The 24,268-nt window shown below is 44.7% G+C and overlaps 1 protein-coding gene across 3 annotated transcripts in view; it reads left to right on the top strand.

Annotated features, from left to right (window-relative positions):
* Positions 1-972: 972 nt before the first annotated feature.
* The window catches only part of CNTN1 (contactin 1), a 145,653-nt gene continuing 122,357 nt past the window's right edge, over positions 973-24,268 (top strand). For 2 of the 3 annotated variants that reach the window (XM_075274228.1, XM_075274231.1), the window contains exon 1: positions 973-1,076. The gene's annotated coding sequence lies outside the window, so the exon portion shown is untranslated. The remainder of the gene's footprint in view (positions 1,077-24,268) is intronic. The other variant, XM_075274230.1, reaches the window with a different exon arrangement.

Genomic DNA, 24,268 nt, shown 5'->3' on the forward strand with positions numbered 1-24,268 from the left:
GGGAGAAAGGGTTGATGCAAGGCTCCCTGTAACATCAAATCCAGTGTGACTCAAATGTGTATAATAGCCAGTAAAGAATGTGAGGGAAACAGGATGCACTTGGCTAACACTGGGGTAATACAACAGCTAGGAAAGACCATGAGGGAAACTGGATGCACTTGGCTAACACTGGGTTAACACAGACCCTGAATAGAAAGAACTGCATGTCATCTCAAGAAAGCAGACTCCGTAGCATGTGAAGAGATGGACAGAGGCTTGTTCAGCGAGTAACCAATCAAAACGAAGCCCCGCCTTCAGACACGCCCCCTACATGCATGAGAGAGGACTGGGGAATCTGTCTCAGGGACAGGTGGGGGCAGAGCCAGGGGCGATGTAATGCCCGGAGCTCCAGACAACGGCATCAGTCTTGCTACCAGGAAATGCAATGTTCACTGCAATGATGTGAGTGGGGCTGTAGAGAAGCAGCGGTCTCCTGAGGAACTGGTAATACAGGGAAACGTGTAGAGACTTTAAAGACCACCATTGAGACATAACAGACCACTCACTATCAATGAGATTACCTGGGAAGCGTAGCCATCAATAGCTTCAGGTTTTTATTTTATAAATATTGGAGCAAAGGAAACATTTCTAAAAGTAGAAGTCCAGTAGCCAGGGGGAGAAGGAGCCCCTAGCAAATAGGAGGCAGAGGTCCCAGCATCGCTGTTCTCGCTCCATCATCCTTCTCCATACATGTACACCTTCCCGAGGTTCTCCTCACCCCATCCTTGGCCAGTGCCCCGTCCAGGAGGTGCCAGGACTCTTCGGGCATCTGTGGTCCAGGACTGCGGATACACCGCTGCAGCAGCCCTGCTCCTCCGGCTGCTTGGAATGACATCACTGTCAGCCAATCAGTGATCGCCGCCTCTAGCCCGAGCCGTCTGCCTGCCTCACCCCCCAATAACAGTGTGGGGAGGGCGCAGAGCTGCAGAGAGGGCTGGCTGGGCAGGGACTGCAGGCAAACCGAAGCAGAGCAGGGGGAGGGGGCTTCCCCAGGTGCTGGAGCTCCTCTGGTGACAGCGCAGTGCTGCAGCGGGAAGGTAGGACCCACTTTTACAGGGATTGACTGTAATGCTTCTATGACATGTGAGTGCAGAGTGGCAGGCATGGCAGGGGATGCTGCAGGGCAGAGGATAGACATGAGCAGGATGCAGGGGAGGACATGGCTGATGAGAAAGACTGGAAGCCATGCCTAGCTGCTGCCAGTGCTCAGCATGTTAATGGGCAGCCTGTGCTCCATTACATTCTTCCATCCTAGAGGGCAGGACAAGATGCTGTATACATAAGGAGCAGCCTTCTGTGTGTCATGGACCCTAAGAATGGTGACCATGAAGATATAATATGCGTGGTCTCCATAAACCTGCGCCTGGGTACCCTACAGTGCATGTATGAGCTGAACAGAGTGATATAATCCAGCTGTATATATGGCCACTAGGTCATTATATGTGTGAAGAGCACAGAGTGATATAGTCCAGCTGTATATATACGGCCACTAGGTCATTATATATATGAAGAGCACAATGTGACATAATCCAGCTGTATATATGGCTACTAGGTCATTATATGTGTGAAGAGCACAGACTGATATATTCCAGCTATATATATATGGCCACTAGGTCATTATATATATGAAGAGCACAATGTGACGTATCCAGTGTTATATAGAGTCATTATATGTATGAAGAGCACAGAGTGATATAATCCAGCTGTATATATGGCCACTAGGTCACTATACGTATGAAGATCACAGATTGACATAATCTACATGGATACTAGTTCATTATATGCTGCATAATTGAGAACCCCTCCCATCCCCTGTGTCATAGAAACTGATTCTGCCATTTACACCCTGTGATTTTTCAATAGTTTTCCATCAGATTGTAGCAAAAATTGCTGTTAGTTTCTTCATCATTGTAAAGAAATGATGGGTCTACCCAGCTGATAAATGGGGAGTGTAATCTCTGCCATGTCTTTGGTGTGTAGCTAGGTGTCATTGCATCTCACCTCTATTCCTCAGGAAGGAGTGACGGTGTATCAGTGCAGTTGTATGCAAAAGCTATAATGTATCTTAGAGGAACGCCACCTTATCCATCTGAGTACAGGAGTGGGAGGCATTGTGATTGATGTGCATACTGAATGCTTGGGATCAGACAGCACCAGAAGTAATCAGCCTTGGTTTTGCCCTAAGAAGATTAATCCTCTGTCTAGGGTCTCATCTAACAGCAAGGGTCCTAAAATCCCCAGAAATTTAGATTTTTAATAATTGGAAATGTAAATGTTTGCTTTATAGAAGCCTCTGCTATAAGTTCTCCATTTACTAGGATTCTATTCGGTGCCAGCATGTCTTAATTAAGGGTATTTATTGGCCAGTTATTGTATGAATATATTAGCCCCTTCCACAGGGCATTGATTGTAATGTATACTGGAGTCCTGTAATTCCCCAGACACTGTCACATTATGGGGAGTGAGACTTCTATACACTGATCTGTGTCAACCCCCAGCATCTGCTCCATTATTGTGACCAATGAAGAGCTCTTTCTCTGTCCTCGGGATGTGTAACATGATAGTAGGACATGTATGTGGATGTCTGCTACTCCTGATGCAGTGTCATGATCTGAAATCCCCACTGCTTTGCAGTAACACCTGCTGGTGAGAAAGGACAGTCAGTGGGGAATCATTTGTCACTATTAGACTATTACTTCCCCCCCCTTGCCCATACACACACCCTTCTCTCACTTTACCTAGTGGTCTAGTATATATAGAATTTTCCTGGTGGAAAGGGAAGCAACACCCATTGTAATTTTCACACCACCATAAGATGTGGAAATGTTATGTAGACTTAATAAATTCACAGGATTCATATGGCTATCACATACATTTACATATTTATTTTCTATTATATATTTTTACAACAAAAGAGTTTCATTGGAAAACAAAATACTAAAAAGGCAGACACATTCAATGTTATTTACTAAAACGTCATATTCTGTGTATTTTATATGACACAATGTGCATCCAAAATACCATCACGAAATCTTCCTCCTTCCATAATTTTGCCAAGACAGAATGCTGTCCATTTCTGGCCTGGTGCCATTGTTCCCTGCTCATGTGTAGGAGACGTACAGTAATTAAGGCTGACATTATAGAGAGGTCCCATAGAAATTACATTACATAGAGAAGGCAAGAAATATGTGAGCACAGAATGTTCTTGCTGCAATCACAGTCATCCAATGTATATAGAATTTATATATATGTTTTGCACTGGGGAAAATCTATGCACAGTTGTCATTAATATTTTACATATTCTTGAGATTCTCTGTAATAAAGGAACAGATAAAAGATAAAATATGCGCAATGGGTAGGATGTAGCTATTCATGCACTATTCTCAGATACAGGCTCCAGAGATGTGACATAGAATTGGGTTTAGTCGCTGTAGAAATCATGTAGTTCTTCTTACCATTGTGACAACACAAGTTTACAGCAATCCATTTATAGTGTGAAATGGGCTTCTGTATCAGGAACGTCCAGTGCACATGTTCTGGCACTGAGATTAATAGATGATATTAGACCCAATGAGGCCTTTTGCGGGGGATGATTTCTCAGACAATGAGGAGACAAATAGTGTCAGCATCCAGCAATGGAAGCAAGTATGAAAGCAGTGTACTTTCCGGGCTTATTTCTTAAGGATTAGTAATATACAATATACGGTATATTCGTGTAAAATACTGAGTTTGCAGCTGCACCCTACATAAACATGTCTTCTGACTTGACATATAGATAATAAATATTGGCTAGGAACTTTGTCTTAGATCTTTCCAAAATGAAGAAGCAGCAACAACCATCTATGGCATACATTTGCCGTACAGAATGTTTAAAGGGATTCTACCATTAAACTACTTTTTTTTCTAATTACCACGTCAGAATAGCCTTAAGAAAAGCTATTCGTCTCCTACCTTTAGACGTGGTCTCCGCCGCGCCGTTCCGTAGAAATACCGGTTTTAACCGGTATGCAAATGAGCTCTCGGCAGCAATGAGGGCGGGCTCCAGCGCTGAAAGGCCGATGAGCGCATCCCCATTGTTGCCCGAGAGCTCTTTCCTGCGCCGCCTCCTTCTTCTGCAGCAACTCCGCCTCTTCTGGCTTCTCTTGCTCTTGTAGTTCGATACAGGAGCATAGAGAGGCCACCCCAAAATGGCCGGCGGCGGCCATTTTTGGATAGCCGCTCTTGCAGTTCAATACAGGAGCCGGCCTGCGGCCATTTTGGGGTGGCCTCTCTACGCTCCTGTATCGAACTACATGAGCAAGAGAAGCCAGAAGAGGCGGAGTTGCTGCAGAAGAAGGTGGCGGCGCAGGAAAGAGCTCTGGGCAGCAATGGGGATGCGCTCATCGGCCTTTCAGCGCTGGGGCCCGCCCTCATTGCTGCAGAGAGCTCATTTGCATACCGGTTAAAACCGGTATTTCTACGGAACGGCGCGGCGGAGACCTCGTCTAAAGGTAGGAGACGAATAGCCTTTCTTAAGGCTATTCCGACGTGTTCATTAGAAAAAAAGGTAGTTTAATGGTAGAATCCCTTTAAGGACAAATATATTGTAGATAGACCTGCCCTTTAAATAGTGCTGCCCAGTCTGATTTGTCCATACTTCATATTGTTCACTGGTCACAAGTGATGGGTTCTTTTGCTACAAAAAGTAAGTACATAGATGTTTATAAAACACATACGCCTGTAAATTAGTGTTTGTGCTGCTCTGTCTGAAGACAACATGTGATTCATAGCTGCTGAGAAGACTGCTCTGTCATTTATTAGTATAAGGAAAAAGATATCTTTGTACCATGTTAGCCAGTAGATATAAAGCCCCATGCACATGACTGAGTGACATCAGAGTGTTATCCAAGCCCCTCTATGGAGACTGCCAATTCATGCTGTTCTAATGACATGGATGACTTTGGTGCTGATCCTATCCTGCTCCATGTCTTTGGAACAGAATGAATCTAAAGCCCCCATTGAGGTGAGTGCGTCACAGAACGCACTCAGAAGTCACCATGAATGTTATCGAAGTGCATTCTGCTGCAAACTCTGCTCTACATTAGATGCACGCTGTCGTGTACATGGCTTAGAAGATGAAGAGTCTTCAGTACTTGATACCTTTCAATGGCTAACAGAAAACCTGGTCATCTTTCCTTTATTAGCAGTATAGCATAGACTTTTGAGTAATTAACACTCACAACTGGACTCTGTTCTAGTGAGCCCAGAGGGCAGTCTCCACCACCCATACTTTCTGAATTACAGCTTCACCTGTATGAATGTGTATACAGAGGAAATTATCACTTATTGGAAAGAAATCCAGTACAAAGTATTTACAGCTGTATAAGTCTGTATGCACTGAGCTCCTCCTAGTGGCAGCTGCTGGCAAGCAGAATTTTTTTTAAAAAAAGTGGTTTGTGGTGAAAAAAATCTTGATGCCCTATCTCTAAATCATTATGGTCTGACACCTTGGCTTTTAGCAATTCCAAGACACAGAGGCTAAAACTAAATGAGGCTGAGCTGCAAACCCAGGAACAGTCACAAGTATTACCTAGTTATGTTTGGATGAACAGTGAAGGGGCACTCCAGAGAGAGAAGTGGCCATTTCATTGGTCACACATTGCTGTCCTGTACTAGTTATACCATCTCCAGCGTCAGCACCAATCTGAGAACCCAAACTTTAAAAACCCTTAAATTTACCTTGGGCTGCTTTTTTGTGGGAAAAATAAACTGGCAATTTCTACCATACAGATTAGTTATATTAATAAAGGTCATGTATATTTTCTTTCATATGATGTCAAACATACAATATTTTAATATTGTTATTGTAAAAGACAGTCTGTCCCCAGAACCAAGCATATCAACCCAGCCCCACACATGGACAGCTTAGGGTCACCTAAGTCAATCGGTGTTCTCCCCTTATATGAATCTGTTCCTCAGTTACCAAGATAGCACCGCTTATGTCAATATACAAAATGAAGTTACATATAGACATAAACTGTGATATTTTGGCAACGGAGGCAGAAGGGGAAACGCAGTTCGATTCAGGTGATTCTAACCTATCTATCTGCATGGCTGGATTCATATATTGGGTTCTGGTGACTGACTCCCTTTATCAGAGCAAATAAGCATGGCTTAAAAATACTTCCCTTGGCATATCTTTATGTACTCAAAGCGTCACTATCTGATCAGGGGAGTCTGACCACTACCTATTACAAATAAGCCCAACACAATTGCACTGCTGACCACACCCTGCACTGGAAACAGTGGCACAGCCGCATTTACTTGCATGGAGCTATTCTGTATTACTCTTTACAGTGATGGCTGAGAGGGCTTCTGTGCCAAGAAAAAGGGACTTCAGTATTAGCAGCGGTCCCATATGTTAACTCTTCACCCAATAGAATAATATGCCATATTCTGTATGTCCTAGCAATATTAAATATGAATACCACTTTAGACAGAGTCCCTACATGGAGGTAACACCGTGGCAGAAACCGCAGCGTTTTACAGTCCCTGCAAAGTCTATGGGAATCTGCTAACACACATTGCAGAAATATACCCGTAGCGGAAATGCAGCAATTTCTAAAACCGTTGCGTTTTTGGAAATCACAACATGTCAATTATACCTATGGAAACACGAGTTTTCTGTATAGGTTCAAAAAGGGCAGAAAATCCACAGAGAGACTTAGTGTTAAATGGGGCCCGATGTGTGGGGCCTTAGCCTTAATCTAAGGCCCCATGTAGCGAGCCACAGCCAAAAAACGCTGCAAAAAAAGCATTGTTTTTTTTTTCCACAGCGTTTTATACAGAAAGTCTGCAAAGTTTTCCTCTGAGGACCTTTTCCCCTGGTGATTTTTTTTCTGCAATGTGTGGATGGGATTAGCCAGAATCCATCCACTTTGCAGGTAATGTAAAACGCAGCGTTTTCACATCGTGAGGCCCCGGCCTTAATGGCAAACCAGCTGACATTTGCAAAGTCTGGCAAGAATCCAGTTGGTTTTATGAGACTCATTCTTTTTCTTATAAGATTTATTAATAAACCTGAAAGCTTTTATACATTAGGTTTAGCATAGGTGGTCATTGTAAATTAAAGCTATGGTATGCTTCCTTTTCTTCTAGTTTTTGAACAATATGTGACAGAGAAATGTTGCCAAGGTTAAAATGTGACTTTCAATGACAAAGGTTGGACATTTATTTTCTTAAACGGACATGCAATTATAATTAGCGGACATTAGACGTCACAATGCCATAAAGTGTTACTAAAAGTGATTTTAACCCTCTAGGATACTCACCAGTTCCATAAGAATAAATGGTCCTTGATCCCACTCTTTGGTGGAGAGATGAATACATGTGTACAGTAGAGTTCTTTCATTTTAAAGAGGACCTTTCACCTCCTGCTCCTGGGGCACATGTGGTTTTATATACCGCTAGAAAGCAGACAGTGCGCTGAATTCAACTTTGATAATATTTTCCACAGGTTATGTCTAATAGATGCAGGTCCACTATCTGGAATGCGGGGGTTGCTCTGACTTGCCGTGTGATATGACCTTTGTCCGTCACATCCAGGCATGGAGTGAATGGAGATGTAACTTGCATCAGTCAGACATTTTATGTATACCTTGTGCATATGTCATGAATGGCAATGTCTCTGGATTTCTAAGTAATCCCTCAGGTGAACACTATAGTCACGCCATTAAGCAAATAATATATTAAGGGTACGTTTACTGTGGAAAATAAAGAGGAATTCCATCTTTTCCATGTTCAGCCATGGGCTACCCATGCTGGGATGCTATCATTGGCATTGCGTCACGGCTCTCTGCTGCTGATTAGACCTAGATGAATGGACCTAACCAATAAGGAGTCTCGAGCTGTGGAATTTGTGTCATGATGGAGTATGACGCCTTTTTTTCTCGGCATCCTGCTGCGGTCTCTGCCTCCTATTGAAAACAAAGGGAGGCAGACTCTGGGCGGAATCTGCTGTGGATTTGGGGACTGAATCTGCCACTAAGTCCATGGCAAATTCTTACATGTGACCGTTCCTGAGCTTTCCCTACTGTAAAACTTTATAGGGAGAGCGGTGATCACTAACTAAAGAGCAATTCAGCTGTATAATGGAAACTTGTTCTTGCATACATTCGCAAAATTGTGGCAGCTCATCAATTTGAATTTAAAAACTCCCATCATGCTTTGTAAGCTTCTTCTATCATAAGGAACATGATGTGTTATACCGAAGGATATTTTGTCAACTGTCTGCTCAATACATGTCAGTGTGAATAGAGGAAGTAGCAACACTTCAATATACAGTAAAAAGATACCTAATCTATACATATCAGTCCTTGAGATCCTGCCTTCTGCTAAATTAAGTTGTTAAAGCGTAATTTCCAGACTTTCGTATTAATGACCAATCCTTTGAAAAGATTCTCAGTAATAGATCGGCGGGGGTTTAAACCCTCTGAAGGATCTGCCATGCACTGCAACTAACACAGCTCCATAGACTGCAATACAGGCATGAAAGGTACTGCCAGCTCAGTCCCATCCACTTGAATGAACCAGTGTATTGGTTCCAGTGTATTGCGGCTCTTTTTAACAGTTGATTCATGGGATGCTGTGCGTCAGACCCCTGACAATCTGATATTGATGACCATAGCTAAGGATAGGTCATTAAGGTTAAGGCCCCTTGTTGCGGAAATGCAGCTTTTATTGGTTGCAGATTTTGTTGAGGTTTTTTGAGCCAAAGCCGAGTGGATTGTGCAGAAGGGAGAAGTATAAGAACTTTATATATATGTATTTCCCATTCCTCTTGTAGCCATTTTTGGCTTTGGCTCAAAAAATCACAACAGCATCTGCAACAAAAAAAATTGCATTTCTGCAACGTTTGGCCTCAGCCTAAAGAGAGTCTGTCACTAGATTGAAACATATTAAACTAGCAGCACATTTAGATCTCACGTTCCCCTGCTTGTATGCTTTTCCCCCATTAACCCCATGTCTGTGTTGTAGAGATATTAATTTATTTCAACATAACCAAGTGAGCAATCAGGAGCCCTGAGGATGCCTCTGTTGCACCAAACCTGCATCCCACACTGCTTTAATATGCTTTCTTTCCTCTTCCCTTCTTTGAGTGACAAGGCCAGGCAAGACTTCAGCTAAGCTCCCTTGTCCTCTCACCCAAAGTAAGTAGGGGCATTCCTGGGCAGTGTCAGACATAGCAATATGGAGCAATGGAGCTTCCTTGGGTGTTCCAGATTGTTTGCTTGCATATTCTGAAATAAATTAATATCTTTGGTACAACAGAGGTACAAATTTTCATGGGTGAGCTGGACCTAACTGTTTTGCTAGTTTAATATGCTTCACCCTGGTGAAAGACTCCCTCTAAAATTAAAGTCCTGTGATGCCCCTATAATGATATATGTCTGGCAAAATTGTATGACAATCAATATGACCACCATTACAACTCACACAGTGGTTGTCACATTTCCTTATAAGACTATATATAGTTATCACAATGCACCCAAAGTTTAAGATGTAAAGAATTGCAATATTTGGTATATTTTAATGTTCTTTCAAGCCAAATTAAGCTACATATAAGCAAAATTTACAATAATTTTTAGAAGGGCGAGAAAAATGTCCACAGGGGTGAGAGGGGCAAGTTCAGATGTCCACAGCTATTTTCATTGATCTACTTGGGAGTGAGTTTACTTTATACTACCCATTGGGTAAGGACACCTATAAACATTTTGTGACCACCCATATGTAAATGAACATTCTACAAATCAGGGCTGTCTGCTTAGTCATTCTCAGCCATTGCTGCTTACTGTTGATGTTGTCATTTCTCTTCTAGGCGTTGATCATACAAGCTGTAGATAGATGGTTTCTCTTAGAGATAGATAGGGCTCAGGCGTAGAGTTTGTTACCTAGTAGATAAAATATAGAGACATGAATAGAGATCCCATGACTATTCGGCCGTTCCTCTCGCTAATGTATTAGCTGCATAAATCATGCTATAACCCAGACATTTCTGCATTTCTTTTGATAATAAATATTCTGGTTGACTCATACATAAAGACCTGTTTCACATATCCGGCCAACTACTGACATAGATGATATATAGAACATTGGATTTACACAACTCTTGAGAGTTGCTGAACAATTCATTCTCAGAATACTTTACCTAACCAGGTTTTGTTAGTTGCTGCTCTCTACACTTTGCTGCTAGGTAAGATGCAGCAAAAAAGATTCAATTGCTGGTAAGTGCAGAGTTACATCTTTTTACTAATATCTATCAGATAATGCACTGAGCAACATTGTACCTTCATGAGTATATTGATTATCAGAGGGTTATACACTCTGTGTAGTGATGTAAGTGCTGGCTATTGTATGTAAATGTGTAGTTTCAGGTAATGCATTATTAAATGTGTAGTTCACTTTTTCCAACATAGTTTAGGGCTTGTGCTAAAGTTTCAGAAAACAAACAAAATGTACTTCAGTGGCATGTGAATGATTTCATGAGTCCCATAGATCTGTTAATCAGTGAGGGTACTTAAGGGTTAAACACTATCAATCACATATCAATGGTGTACAAGTCAAAGTCAAAATTATTCCAGGTTATCTTTTACTAAGACATGTCAATCACACAATGTTAGAGATTTGTCTTCTGACTACGTACACATGCATTCCACATATGGGCCTAACTTACAGTATGTGGAGATATGAGCCTTCTCATAATTGGGATATCAACAAAATTCATCCTCCAATAAGTGATGTTTTGTGAGATTTCTATATTTACTTTTTATTGCGTTACATACATATTACCATTACATACACAGAACCATTGTCAGTAAGGTCTGATAGACTATTTGTGAAGAATGCCATAATAGATAGAGTGTCAGCTCTAAACATTGATGGCAAGGTATGGTTTTCTCCTGGACCATTGTGTAAGAGCCTTCAACCACTGAAAGACCCTAGATACACTAGAAGACCATTCTGACCCGGTTTATAGTGAAGCCCTTAATGAACATTCATATCATGGTTCAATAATCCAATCTTTGTAAAATGCGTAATTGACCATAATTAGGAAAGAAAACTTTGTACAGATCAGCCTCTTCTCATGTACATATGGTTTAGGTCTTCTTATTTATTTCTTATTGCCATTTACTTTTATAAATGTATCATTGGGAATTGCCAGAAGCCCAATAACCTGTAGATGTGAAGTTGAGGTTTCATTGATTCACAGTCTCACATTCATTTTGATGAATTGTTAAAGGGAGTTGTGAGAGAGTGAAGGGTGTGGTCTGGGAAGACAGGTATGTCCCAGCCAGGCAGCTAAAGGGTGTATGGTAAAGATTCACACCAGGGAGGTCAGCTGACTAATCAGGCCCTAATAACAGTCTGAGTGTGAAGACTAGCGGCGTGGCACCACAGTGACAGAGTTGAACTGTCCAGACCGGACCTCCAAAGCAGGTACTGTGCCACCTGTTGTTGTTGCCAAGGTAGGAGACTGGTAGCCAGTCTCCTGTATAGTCAGGGAAAAGTTTCCTTACATTTAAGTTAGTTTTCTCAGCCGAGAAGGATTTTGTTTTGTTTATCCTGTGGCTTTGCAAAAGCAGTGTATGCGTTACATATGAATAAAGCCTGAACTTGTGTGCAATCCAGTGTCTGTGTCCCTGTTTCCTGCACTGCTACAAGCATCTACCTGAGTGATTCCCCACGGAGTCTATAACCTCCTCAAGCATTTTCACTGTCACCACCACAGTACAGAACGCATTACAGTGATAACCATCATATCTTTCTAAACCACTTTTGTACATTTAGATAAAAGCAAATTTGAAGTTGTCTCATGCAAATAAGGTAGTAGTTGTCCTGGGGTTGGGCCCAGCCCTGGGAGCAGAGTGATGCCATAACAGTGGCAGGATCACTGCATGAGGTGACACAAGCAGGAGATGGTAGGAGAGTGTAGTGTTCCAGGAAGATGAAGGCCCATCCTCAGTGCACCGACTATTTCATTTGCATAAAATGTCAAAGTTATGTTTTCCCAAATCTACAAAAGTGCTTGGGGAGGTGAGTAACTGTGTGGTATGGACAGTGTTGTACCACCCTTTCTCTTCTCTGAATTCATTTGTGTTATAGTTATGAAAAGACACAATAAGGCAGCTAACAAAAGATTATGTTGCAGGGGCATTAACACATACTACAAAATTGACACTACTGAATGTTTGCCTGTACCATGCTTTTACAGTATATAATAGTATATAATGAGTATGAATCTTCTAGTTCCTGTAGGTAGACACATATCTGCCTACTACAACCACAGGACCTGTCTAAAGCCTGGTTCACATCTGCGTTCAGTAATCCATTCAAGGATTCTGCATGGGGACCACACGAGTGGAATACCAAACGCATTGACAAGCGGTGAGCTTATGAAATGGGATCCGTGTATTTTCCACGTGGCGTCCGCACCAATCATACAGAGAGGAAAGTTGTTTATGAAGTACTTTTCTCTAGTCTATGGGGTTCATGTGCTTTCATAAGGTCACCACTTGTCAATGCGTTCAATATTCTGTTCGGGGGTCTCCATGCAGACTCCCCGAATACAGATGTGAAACAGGCCTAACAGACAGAGATGTCTGCATTAACAGGGTGTAACATTCTGTAGTCTGTACAGGTGCTGTGTTGCCACCTGCAGATTGTAGAAATTACAGATATCAGCAGGATCCTAAACTATGCTGAACAAAAATGCAACATGAACAATTTTTCCAATGTTATTTGTGTTTCTTAAATCTCATCAATACATTCTGCAGCACTTTATAGAGATTATCACCCATATCTGTCCCTATCCCAGACACACACACACTTAATCAGTATGTTTTCTGCAGTGTGAAAGGACACCCACACACATACAGGGAGAAGCAGCATTCATATAACATCTGTTAACCTAGTTGTTGCTCTTTCAAAGAAAGACAATATGGAGACAAAAGTGGTGCAAATGAAAAGAGGAGCGGTTGGCATGGGCAGCAACTACAGTTTGCCATGGTGTCAATTTTTATATGTCCTTCTGTTATCTTTTCTATTTGTAGCCAAAAGAAAGTGCTCAGACTTTACACAGATGTTCAAGAAATTTTTGATAATGTCATTTTACTTTTTATGCCAATGTTATGAGAAAATAACTGCAAAGAGAAACAAATGTAGCACCAAAAGAATTTTAGTTTAAGTGAGTTAAGGATTGAGAAACAATATAGCCAATAAATGATATCAATAAATCTAAAGTGCTAAAGAAAGAGGATTATAAAATAAAATACTCAATTCGACCACCCGTTTTTAAATAAGGCTGTGTTTGTTTACACCAGTGTTTCTTCTATTCATAACAAACCTCAAGTGTATGCTGAATCAACTATACAATTCTGACCGAAAAATGAGCACTGCATAGTGGACATGTGATATGGATATATGCATGCAGCCAACGTTTTTGGACTATCAAAGAGGGGCACAAAACATTTGTTTTTTATATCTTTATGCTCTAATAAGTTTTTAAGTATTAGAACAAACAGTATCTGAATATTGATATTTTAAGGTCTAAAACGCACTAAACTCATGTCTTACCCTGTTTCCAGAGTAACAAAAGTTGCACTTGTCTATTTTTTGGCATTTGAGTAGTGAACATTTCTTATGAATTCAGCAACCCTCATTTTCAATTTACAACCTCAATGTTTGGCTCAGAGAATCTTAATAATGATCACATAATGTCTGCTTGGTTTTCATTTTATCTACATAGCTTTATCTCTCCTCCTTCATGGTCTTCTTAGCTAACCATGTGCACCCAGCTTTATGTGACAGCACACAGCTCTATTATCACTTGTTAGGAAAGATTATGGGGATATTGTCACTCCTTAGGGAGAGACCACCATGTAGGTGTGTAGAGTCTTACAAAGCCCTTTTCTCTCCACTGTGGGGGATTATGGGAAGAATATGCAAATATGTTTGCCAGGATGTAAATAGGGAAACACTGCCTCTGTATGCTGCACTCTATGGGAAGCTCCTTTGAACATCATGCCCGACTTTCCAACAAGCCTGTATTGCAATGATGTGGGATTTTGCCAAGTCAGTATCATCCCAACTGTGGATGGCGCCGTTTCGATCTGATTGGATCTCATCAGCACAGTCTAGGAAGAACTGACTTGGCAGAGGTGAGAGACTTCAGACCAGATTATGGGGATATTGTCACTCCTTAGGGAGAGACCACCATGTAGAAAAGGACAGTGTCCAGCACTACTTAGTTAGTAGGTAGAACGAAGCTAGAGCTGAACGGACCTAGAGAGAGGGGAAAGGGGCCTACTCTCTGCACACTATTTGAATATTCTTCATTTGTCTGGTTTCTGTAAGACCCTTGTGTATTTCCTATCAAAGGACTATATGGTAAGAAAGAACTGTCTGTGTTTCTGCACAGAGATAGTTCACTGAGCTGTACAAAGCAGAAGTAGGGATTGTCCCTCCAAGAAGACTCATAATTATTACATTGTCTTTATTATAAGTAGATAAAATAGGACATATCTAGTTAGAGCATGTTGGCAGAAATAAATGTATGTTTCATACCCAAGTACATTCAGTTATGCACCTCTATATTACAGATGAATAAATGGTCACTGTCTAACAGTTCTAGTGAGGCACATGACTGTTCTATGCACATGACTGTGTGCAGTATACGGGTCCTTGAAAACGGAATGGATGGCATACTGATGGATGGATAGACTATCAGTGCTGTGGAGTCATTACCCTTAATTTTCCCATAGCCTGTGACTCCTGCTCAGACTCCTTCATAAATGGCCATATAAAGTCATAGTCAGTTGAAAGCAGCAAAGATCCTCCAAATTATTAAAACAACTACTGACCGAGTTCCCATGAAAGAAATTATGCCATAAACTATGCATCTAATTATTTCAATGGAATAGGTGTTGGTAACTTTTTTTGTGACTCTTACTCCATCCAAAATTGGCCACAACTGACTCCACAGCCCCGTAAATGTAGTAGAGAAGTCTGTCAGAATAGTATAACTGTACATCATTTTGGAAGTAGAAACATGTCGGGATACTTTGGGTTGGCCCAGATGCCTGGGTGATGCTTTCTCAAACTACCGCCTTATAGGAGTCCACCTTGAATCTATGTGGAGTCATTTTGTGCGTGGTTGCTGCCTCTTCTTGGGAATGCCATATACTTAGAGAATCTGCTTTTGATTTTCTGCAAAAAAAAAAAAATAGAAAACCTGCTTTGGATGTGTCATATGTTTGCTTCTCGCTTGCCTCAGATCTATATTCCTGCTGCGATGCATGTAATGTTGCTGTTGTTTAGATGTGTCCTTGTGGAAAAACTGCTGTAATGATCGACATTCTCGACCACATTAGCCGTGATGAATAAGTAAACTTTTGTTGGGAGGCCATGATTGGCTTCACAAGTTATAAAACAATTATGGATCAGAATGTAGGTCATGTTGTTCTTTTCTATTTTTAGCTTTCAATGTGGGATGCACAAAGCCATATAGCCCTCGAAAAACATTGCATTCTATGGCTTAGTGATTCTTTGATAGAATTATATTGTAAAACCCAACAGTGTTATTTCTTTAGCAATGTATTTTTCAATATGCATATTAATCCACAGCAGTAACCACTAGAGATGAGCGAACACTAAAATGTTCGAGGTTCGAAATTCGATTCGAACAGCCGCTCAATGTTCGTGTGTTCGAACGGGTTTCGAACCCCATTATAGTCTATGGGGAACAGATACTCGTTAAGGGGGAAACCCAAATCCGTGTCTGGAGGGTCACCAAGTCCACTATGACACCCCAGGAAATGATGCCAACACCTCTGGAATGACACTGGGACAGCAGGGGAAGCATGCCTGGGGGCATCTAACACACCAAAGACCCTCTATTACCCCAACATCACTGCCTAACAACTACACACTTTCCACATTCAAAAAAACCTCTATCAAAGTGGGAAAATACCTGGAAACCTTCTTTACTCCCCAAATGGATGGACACAAACCCCAATTTAAGCTCAACAAACAGTAACAACCACCCCTTTAAATCACGTTCCCCATGACAACCACAAATGGAATAGGCAATGGGAATTCCAAAAGCCCTCACCCTTAACTGTCATTTTGAGTGTGTGTGTGTGTGTGTGTGTGTGTGTGTGTGTGTGTGATGTGGTAAGACCTTCCAAAATTCACTTTTCTAGCCCTTAACATGAGCCCTTCCAAACAAAGTTACATGACCTTAAGCTGAGCTACCAGCAGAGATTGAGGCCCTTGGCATGAGTAGAGCCTTGCACCAGCAGTGTTTTTGGCACTTAGGGTGAGTTGAGCCTTGTACCAGCGTGTGTCCCTTAACATCAGGCGGGCCCTAAGTTCTGCGCTTTGCACAAAAGTTCCACATTAACTAGGCTGAATGGTACAAAGATTAGTAGGCCCGAGAACCAGGAACAGGTCTTGCAATGGCTGTCGGATAACGCTTAAAGCACATTGTCCACCAGCCAGTCAGCCTCTACCTCCTCTTACCCAACAGTCTTGTCCTCCTTCCACCCAAAATTCCCAATCTTCTCAGAACAATAACCCCAACTGTCCCTGCTCCCCAGAGCTGTTCTCCCTTCCTTTGACTGTACCGCAACCTGCCCCTCCATTTCGCGATTCCACGGACCTAACAGACGAGTATCTGTGTCCAGATGCTCAAACACTAGAGTCTCCTCCATTCCATCTCCGGTCGATTTGGTGGCGGATGACCAGCAACCCACCCTCATCGACGACGATGAGACGCAGTTGCTGTCAGGGCAGCCAGTTGACATGCGCATTGTGCAGGAGGAGGAGGCGAGACAGGAGTTGGAAGAGGAGGTGGTGGACGACGAGGACACCGACCCCACCTGGACAAGGCAGATGTCAAGCTGGGAAAGTAGTGTGGATGTTGAGGCAGGTGCAGCACCAAAAAGGGTAGCTAGAGGCAGAGACATGTCCAGAGGCAGAGGTCAGCTGCTTTGCCGAAGCCAGGCCAGACCCGGAATGTCCGAAGATGTTCCCTTTTGTACCCAGCCCAGAAAAACTCCCCCATCGAGGGCACGTTTCTTGAAGGTGTAGAGTTTTTTCAAGGAATGCGCCGAGGACAGATATAGTGTCGTCTACACAATTTGCCTCTCGAAATCGAGTAGGGGCCCTGAGAAGAGCAACCTGTCCACCACTTCAATGCACCGTCATTTGGAATCCAAGCAATGGAATCAGTGGCAGGCAGCAACGGCAGGACAAACGTCGCCCGCCGTTCATGCCACTGCCTCTGCTCACAGTGCTGGCGATGCACTCCAGAGGACGAGCCAGGACATCACTTCATCTGCCTCCGCCACTTTGTTGACTTCTCCCTCATCCTCCCCTGTTTCTGTCTTATCTCCTTCTCCTGCACCATCAAAGGCACCATCAGGCGCTTCTTTACAACAACCCACCATCTCTCAGACATTGGAGCGCCGGCAGAAATACACCGCTAACCACCCACCCACGCAAGCCTAGAACGCCAACATCGCTAAACTGCTGGCCCAGGAGAGGTTGGCGTTCCGGCTTGTTGAAACTCCCGCCTTCCCGGACCTGATGGCAACTGTGGCACCTCACTATGCTGTCCCTAGCAGTCTCAACTTCTCCCGGTGTGGCGTCCCCGCCTTGCACCAGCACGTGTCACTCAACATCAGGTGGGCCCTTAGTTCCGCGCTTTGCTGCAAGGTCCACTTGACCACCGACACTTGGACAAGCGCCTGTGGTCAGGGATGCTGCAGTGCTTATCTTTAATGACAGGCAGGGTGAATGTGGTGGAGTCTGTTCCCCGGGTGCAAACTGGGGTGGCCTATCTCCTCTCCCAGGCCAAAATTCATGGCAGGAGTAGACTGAAACCCTACGACGCTGCAACCTCCACCACAGCTACTAGCGGCAAACGCTAAAACACTGGTGTGGGGAGACGTCAGCAGGCGGTGCTGAAGCTCATCAGCTTGGGGGACAGACTGCACAGTGCCTCCGAGGTCAGGGATGCCATCCTGGCTGAGATGGCATTTTTTTTTCCCTGCTACACCTGGGGCCTGGCATTTTTACGCCTGTGATAATGGCTGGAACCTGGTAGCGGCTCTGGAGCTTGCCAGCCTCCAACACGTTCCATGTTTGGCCCACGTCTAACCTAGTGGTGCAAAGTTTTTTAAAAACATACCCAAATGTACCGAAGCTACTGTTGAAAATGCGGCGCTTGTGCGCCCACTTTTGCAAGTGCACAGGAGTCGCTGCTAGCCTAAAAACACTCTAGCAAGGCCTACATCTGTCCAAACACAGGCTGTTGTCCGTCATTCACACACGCTGAAACCCTACAATACCATATCTTGAGCAGGGTGTGTGAGCTGCACAGACCTTTGATGGAGTTCCATCTACAAAACCCAAGGGTTCCTCAAAGTCAGCAACCAAAGTTTCTGCACCATGAGTTTCCAGGGGTGGCAGAGTTATGGCTAGGGGAAGAGGCATGGATAGGGATGATGTCTAGGGGCAAAAGCAGTGTGGATGTGGAGGCAAGCTAAGCAGGAAAAACTGGGGGTACAAGCTAAGGCATGGACTGGGGTGATGTCTAGGGGCAAAAGCAGTGTGGATGTGGAGGCAAGCTAAGCAGGAAAAACTGGGGATACAAGCTAAGGCATGGACTGGGGTGATGTCTAGGGGCAAAAGCAGTGTGGATGTGGAGGCAAGCTAAGCAGGAAAAACTGGGGGTACAAGCTAAGGCATGGACTGGGGTGATGTCTAGGGGCAAAAGCAGTGTGGATGTGGAGGCAAGCTAAGCAGGAAAAACTGGGGGTACAAGCTAAGGCATGGACTGGGGTGATGTCTAGGGGCAAAAGCAGTGTGGATGTGGAGGCAAGCTAAGCAGGAAAAACTGGGGGTACAAGCTAAGGCATGGACTGGGGTGATGTCTAGGGGCAAAAGCAGTGTGGATGTGGAGGCAAGCAAAGCAGGGAAAATGGTGGCTAGAGGCAAAGGGATGTCCATAGGCAGCAAGGGCAAAGATGCAAAACTCTCCCGTTTCAAGAATTTTCCTGACTTGTTTCCCCACAAAACATTCCTGGGAGGAGGGCTGAAACACCACCCTCCTCCTCCTCCGCTGTTAGATTTACCCCAGCTACGAGCTGAAAACGCTGCAACACTGGTGTGGGGAGACGTCAGCAGGCTGGGCTGAAGCTCATCAGCTTGGGAGACGGACAGCACACTGCCTCTGAGGTCAGGGATGCCATCCTGGATGAGATGGCAATTTGTTTATCCCCGCTGCCCCTGGGGCCAGGTTTTTTAGCTTGTTGGAGGGCTCTGGAGCTTGCCAGCCTCCAACACGTTCCATGCCTGGCCCACATGTTCAATGTAGTGGTGCAATGATTTTTAAAAACATACCCCAAATTAGCTGAGCTAAGGGTGAAAGTGCGGCACTTGGACACCCACTTTCCCAAGTCTACAGTACCTGGAGCTAGCCGCAATACACTCCAGCAAGGCCTACATCTGCCTGAAGCACCTACTGTTGTGCGAGGTCACCACACGCTCTAACCCTAGATACCGTATGTTCAGCAGGGTGTGTGAGCAGCAGAGACCTTTGATGGAGTACCAGCTACAAAACCCAAGGGTTCCTCAGAGTCAGCTCCCTCACTTTCTGCACCATGAGTTTCCATGGGTGGCAGACTTATGGCTAGAGGCACAGGCATGGATAGGGGTGATGTGTAGGGGCAAAAGCAGTGTGGATGTGGAGGCAAGCTAAGCAGCAAAAACTGGGGGTACAAGCAGCCGGTGACATCATCACTGACAAGCACAGCTGTCTGTCAGCTGACAGGCTGACTTTCACCAAAATGAACAGACAATGGATAGACTCATCATATACATGTCAGTTACATGACAAATTTAGTGCAATTTGCAAGTCCAAGATGGTTTGGAGATCTGCGGAGAGGAATCTCACCACCTCTTGCGGGTGCCATCATTTGGAAGGCAAGCCCTGGGCTCAGTGGGTGAGAGCAAGCGCAGGATAATCGTCGTTTGGCCTGGCGGCCACTGCCTCTTCCACTGTTGACAGGGCTGGCGCTGCAGTCCAGACCAGGAGCCAGGACACCTCCACATCTGCCTCTGACACTTTGGGGAGTTCACCCTTATCCTCACCTTTTCCTGCCATTTCTCCTTTTGCCCGCGCCATCATGCGCCTCTTCCCAGCAACTCCCCATCTCCCAAGCCTTTCATTTCATGCTAAAGTACAGCGCAACCCACCCACATGCCCAAGGCTTCAACGGCCTCATCTCAAGAAATCTGGCCCAGGAGATGTTGGAATCCCGGCTGGGGGACACTCTGCCCTTTTTGGGCAGAGTGTCTACTGCGCCACCGCACTGTGCCGTCCACACCAGCACTTTCCCCCAAACATGAGGCGGTCCCTAAATTCAGCGCTTAGCCCTAAAGTTCCATGTGACCAGTTACGAATGGACAAGTGCATGCGGACAGGGACGCTACCTTTCAATTTGGGCACAGTGGTTGAATGTAGTTGAGGCGTGGACCGGGTCGCAAAATGTGGTGGCCTGACTTGTCTCCCCACACAACATTCCTGGGAGGAGGGCTGAAACACCACCCTCTTCCGCTGTTAAATTGACCCCAGCTACGAGCTGGAAACGCTGCAACACTGGTGTGGGGAGACGTCAGCGGGCCGTGCTGAAGCTCATCAGCTTGGGGGCCAGACAGCACACTGCCTACAAAGTGAGTCATGCCATCCTCGATGAGACGGCAATGTGGTTTTTGCCACTGCACCTGGGCCCAGGCATGTTGTCATGTGTGATAATGGCCGTAACCTGGGATTGGCTCTGTAGCTTGGCAGCCTGCAACATATTCCATGCCTGGGCCACGTTTTTAACTCATTGCTGCTAATCTTTTGAAAAAGGTACCCCAATGTTCCTGAGCTACTGGTGAAAGTGTGGTGCTTGTGCGGATAGTTTTTAAAGTGTATAGTTGCCGCTGCTAGCCTCTATGCACTCCTACAACGCCTGTACCTGCTAGAACAACGGCTGTTGTGCGACGTCTCCACACTGCTGGCACTAAACATATCATGTGTTGAGCAGAGTGTGTGAGCAGCACAGACCTTTGATGTAGTTCCAACTCCAAAACCCTCGGGTTCGTCAAAGTCAACTCCCTCAGTTGCTCAACCATGAGTGGCCATGGGTGGCAGACTTATGTGAAATCCCATCCCATCCATTGCACTGGACACGAAACATTAGCATGCGCTCAGCACAACTTCGGATATGGCAGATGCGTTAAGCAGGGTGCAGGGTACAACACAGACCAGGCCCGAGCACCAGGAACAGGTGTTAGAAATACTGCAGCATCTGCCAGTTCCTTCCAATTTTGGGGTTTTGGACCCGCCACCGACTTGTCTGGACCTAAGTGGGGATCATGAGACACAGTTGCCATCAAGGCAAGCTGTGGTCATGTGCGGTTTGCAGTAAGGGGGCAGTGCGCAATTGGAAGAGGAGTTGGTGGATGACGAGGCCACCGACCCCACATGGACAGGGGTGATGTCTAGGGGCTAAAGCAGTGTAGATGTAGAGGGAAGCTAAATCAACAAAAAACCTGGGTAGAAGCAAAGGCATAAACTGGGGTGATGTTTAGGGGTGAAAGCAGAGTAGATGTGGAGGGAAGCTAAGCAGCAAAAACAGTGGGTAGAAGCAAAGGCATGCAAAACTATACCCTGTTGGAAGACTTATTCCTAGGTCTGGAACACGTTAATGGCCCCCCTGGACAAATTACTGCCACTCAGGGGCCTAGTGTCACCAGGAGGGACAAGTATAGGCGCATGTTGTGGGAATACCTGGCCGACACCAGCTCTGTCCTCTCCGATCCCTCTGTGCTCTACAGCCTAAACTTATTTTCTCATCTTTTTTTCTGAACTGCACATCTCTTGCCTGCTTCCTTTGGGATCTTAGAAATGGTGGTCCACTTCCACAGATGGTAACTTCAATAGACAGTGTAACGGGAGTAGCTGAGGGATCGCTGTCTTAACCACTTTTTGGCACAAAATTAACTTCCAAAGCCAAATATGGTGCAAGTATATGATGCAAGGACACCTACACACCTATCTCTGACACATTGGGGAGTTCACCCTCATGCGCCCTTTTGGCCTGCACCATCATGCGCCTCTTCCCAGCCACTCCACATTTCCCAAGCTTTTCATTGCAGGCAGAAGTACAATACAACCCACCCCCATGCCCAAGCCTGTAACAGCCTCATCGATAAACTGCTGGCCCTGGAGATGTTGGTGTTTGTTTATGCTTCTGGAGACCCAGGCCTTCCGTCAGCAGATGGCAGCTGGGGCACCTCCCTATGCTGGGCCTAGCCGTTACTACTTCTCTTGGTGTGCTGTCTCTGCCTTGCGCCTGCATGTGTCCCATAACATCAGTCGGGCCCAGAGCTCTGCGCTTTGCTGCAAGGTCCACTTGACCACCGACACATGGACAAGCGCCTGTGGTCAGGGATGCTGCAGTGCTTATCTTTAATGACAGGCAGGGTGAATGTGGTGGAGTCTGTTCCCCGGGTGCAAACTGGGGTGGCCTATCTCCTCTCCCAGGCCAAAATTCATGGCAGGAGTAGACTGAAACCCTACGAAGCTGCAACCTCCACCCCAGCTACTAGCGGAAAACACTGTAACACTGGCATGGGGAGATGTCAGTAGGCCGTGCTGAAACTGATCAGCTTGGGGGACAGACAGCACAGTGCCTCCGAGGTCAGGGATGCCATCCTGGCTGAGATGGCATTTTTTTTTCCCTGCTACACCTGGGGCCTGGCATTTTTGCGCCTGTGATAATGGCTGGAACCTGGTAGCAGATCTGGAGCTTGCCAGACTCAAACACGGTCCACGCATGGCCCACGTTTTCCAACTTGTTGGTGCCATGTTTCTTTGAAACCTACACCATTGTGCCTGATATACAGGTCAAAGTGGGGCCATTTTCGTAAGTGAGAACTAGCCTCTGCTAGGCAGAAAACATTCAGAGCACACTCCTCTCATCTTCGCACCGTTGGCTGGCGGAGGAAGACGAGGGGGTTGGAGTGGCATCTGATGTCCCTATCCCACACGAGGCTAGAGGGTGCACTTCAGTGCATCCCATTGCTTCACCACAAATGGTGTGAAGGGGAGTGGAAAATGGAGGAAATGGAGAGTGACCCTTACAGTTGGGGCCAGCAAAGGCATGCCAAGTAACACACTGGCACACATGGCTGACTTCATCTTGGGTTGCTTTTCAACACATATTTCACATCATGAAGAACAAATAATACTGGATTTTTTCAAGCCTCGAACCCCGGTCTAGGTCTAATGTCTGTTCCTTTCTTATATTAGGGGAGAGGGAAAAAAAATTACTTCAGTGATACGTTTAGCGTACATAGACTGACTATTAATGTGTATCCCACTTAGTGTTGTTAGGGTTACACACCGTCACAACCTGGCTAAAGCTTCTATAGCTGTTAATAAAGTCAACATAACTTTACGGTATCCAAAAAGACAGCTGGTACCGACAGAGAGCAAGACAAATGTCACCCAAAGCTGTGAGCTCTGAACACCCACAGTGACTTTGGCGTCATCATCATTATAAGGGAGCGGGTGGTAATAAATAACTTGGCAGTGCCTAAAACCCAAAAAGCTTATACAACTATATTTACATTAAGATACACAAATGAAACTTTTCAGTAGCATGTCATGAGACAAGCTGATAAGCTCTTCCTTTGTGCAGTGCTATTTGAAAGTTAAACGCTGCCTTTATTTTAATTCTGGAGAAGGTGCAGACATTAGATTTAGAACATGTTGTCTTCATTGTCCAAATCCTCTATATAGGTAACGTGTTTTTCGGGCCGAGCTGTCTGGGAACGAGCTGGTGCAGCACTGACAACCTGGGTGAATATGGCAAGAGCCTGAGATGTAGGGTGAATGAATCCCCAAATTATTTGTGGAATTCCCAGTGAGACAATGGCACTGTATACCAGTATTAAAAAGTGTGGGTGCACATAACCCCCATATATTCTTTGAATTCCCAGTGAGACAATGGCACTGTATACCAGTAGTAAAAATTGTGGGTGCACATAACCCCCATATATTCTTTGAATTCCCAGTGAGACAATGGCACTGTATACCAGTAGTAAAAATTGTGGGTGCACATAACCCCCATAT

The sequence above is a fragment of the Leptodactylus fuscus genome, chromosome 5, assembly GCF_031893055.1.
Source record: "Leptodactylus fuscus isolate aLepFus1 chromosome 5, aLepFus1.hap2, whole genome shotgun sequence".
NCBI lineage: Eukaryota > Metazoa > Chordata > Amphibia > Anura > Leptodactylidae > Leptodactylus > Leptodactylus fuscus.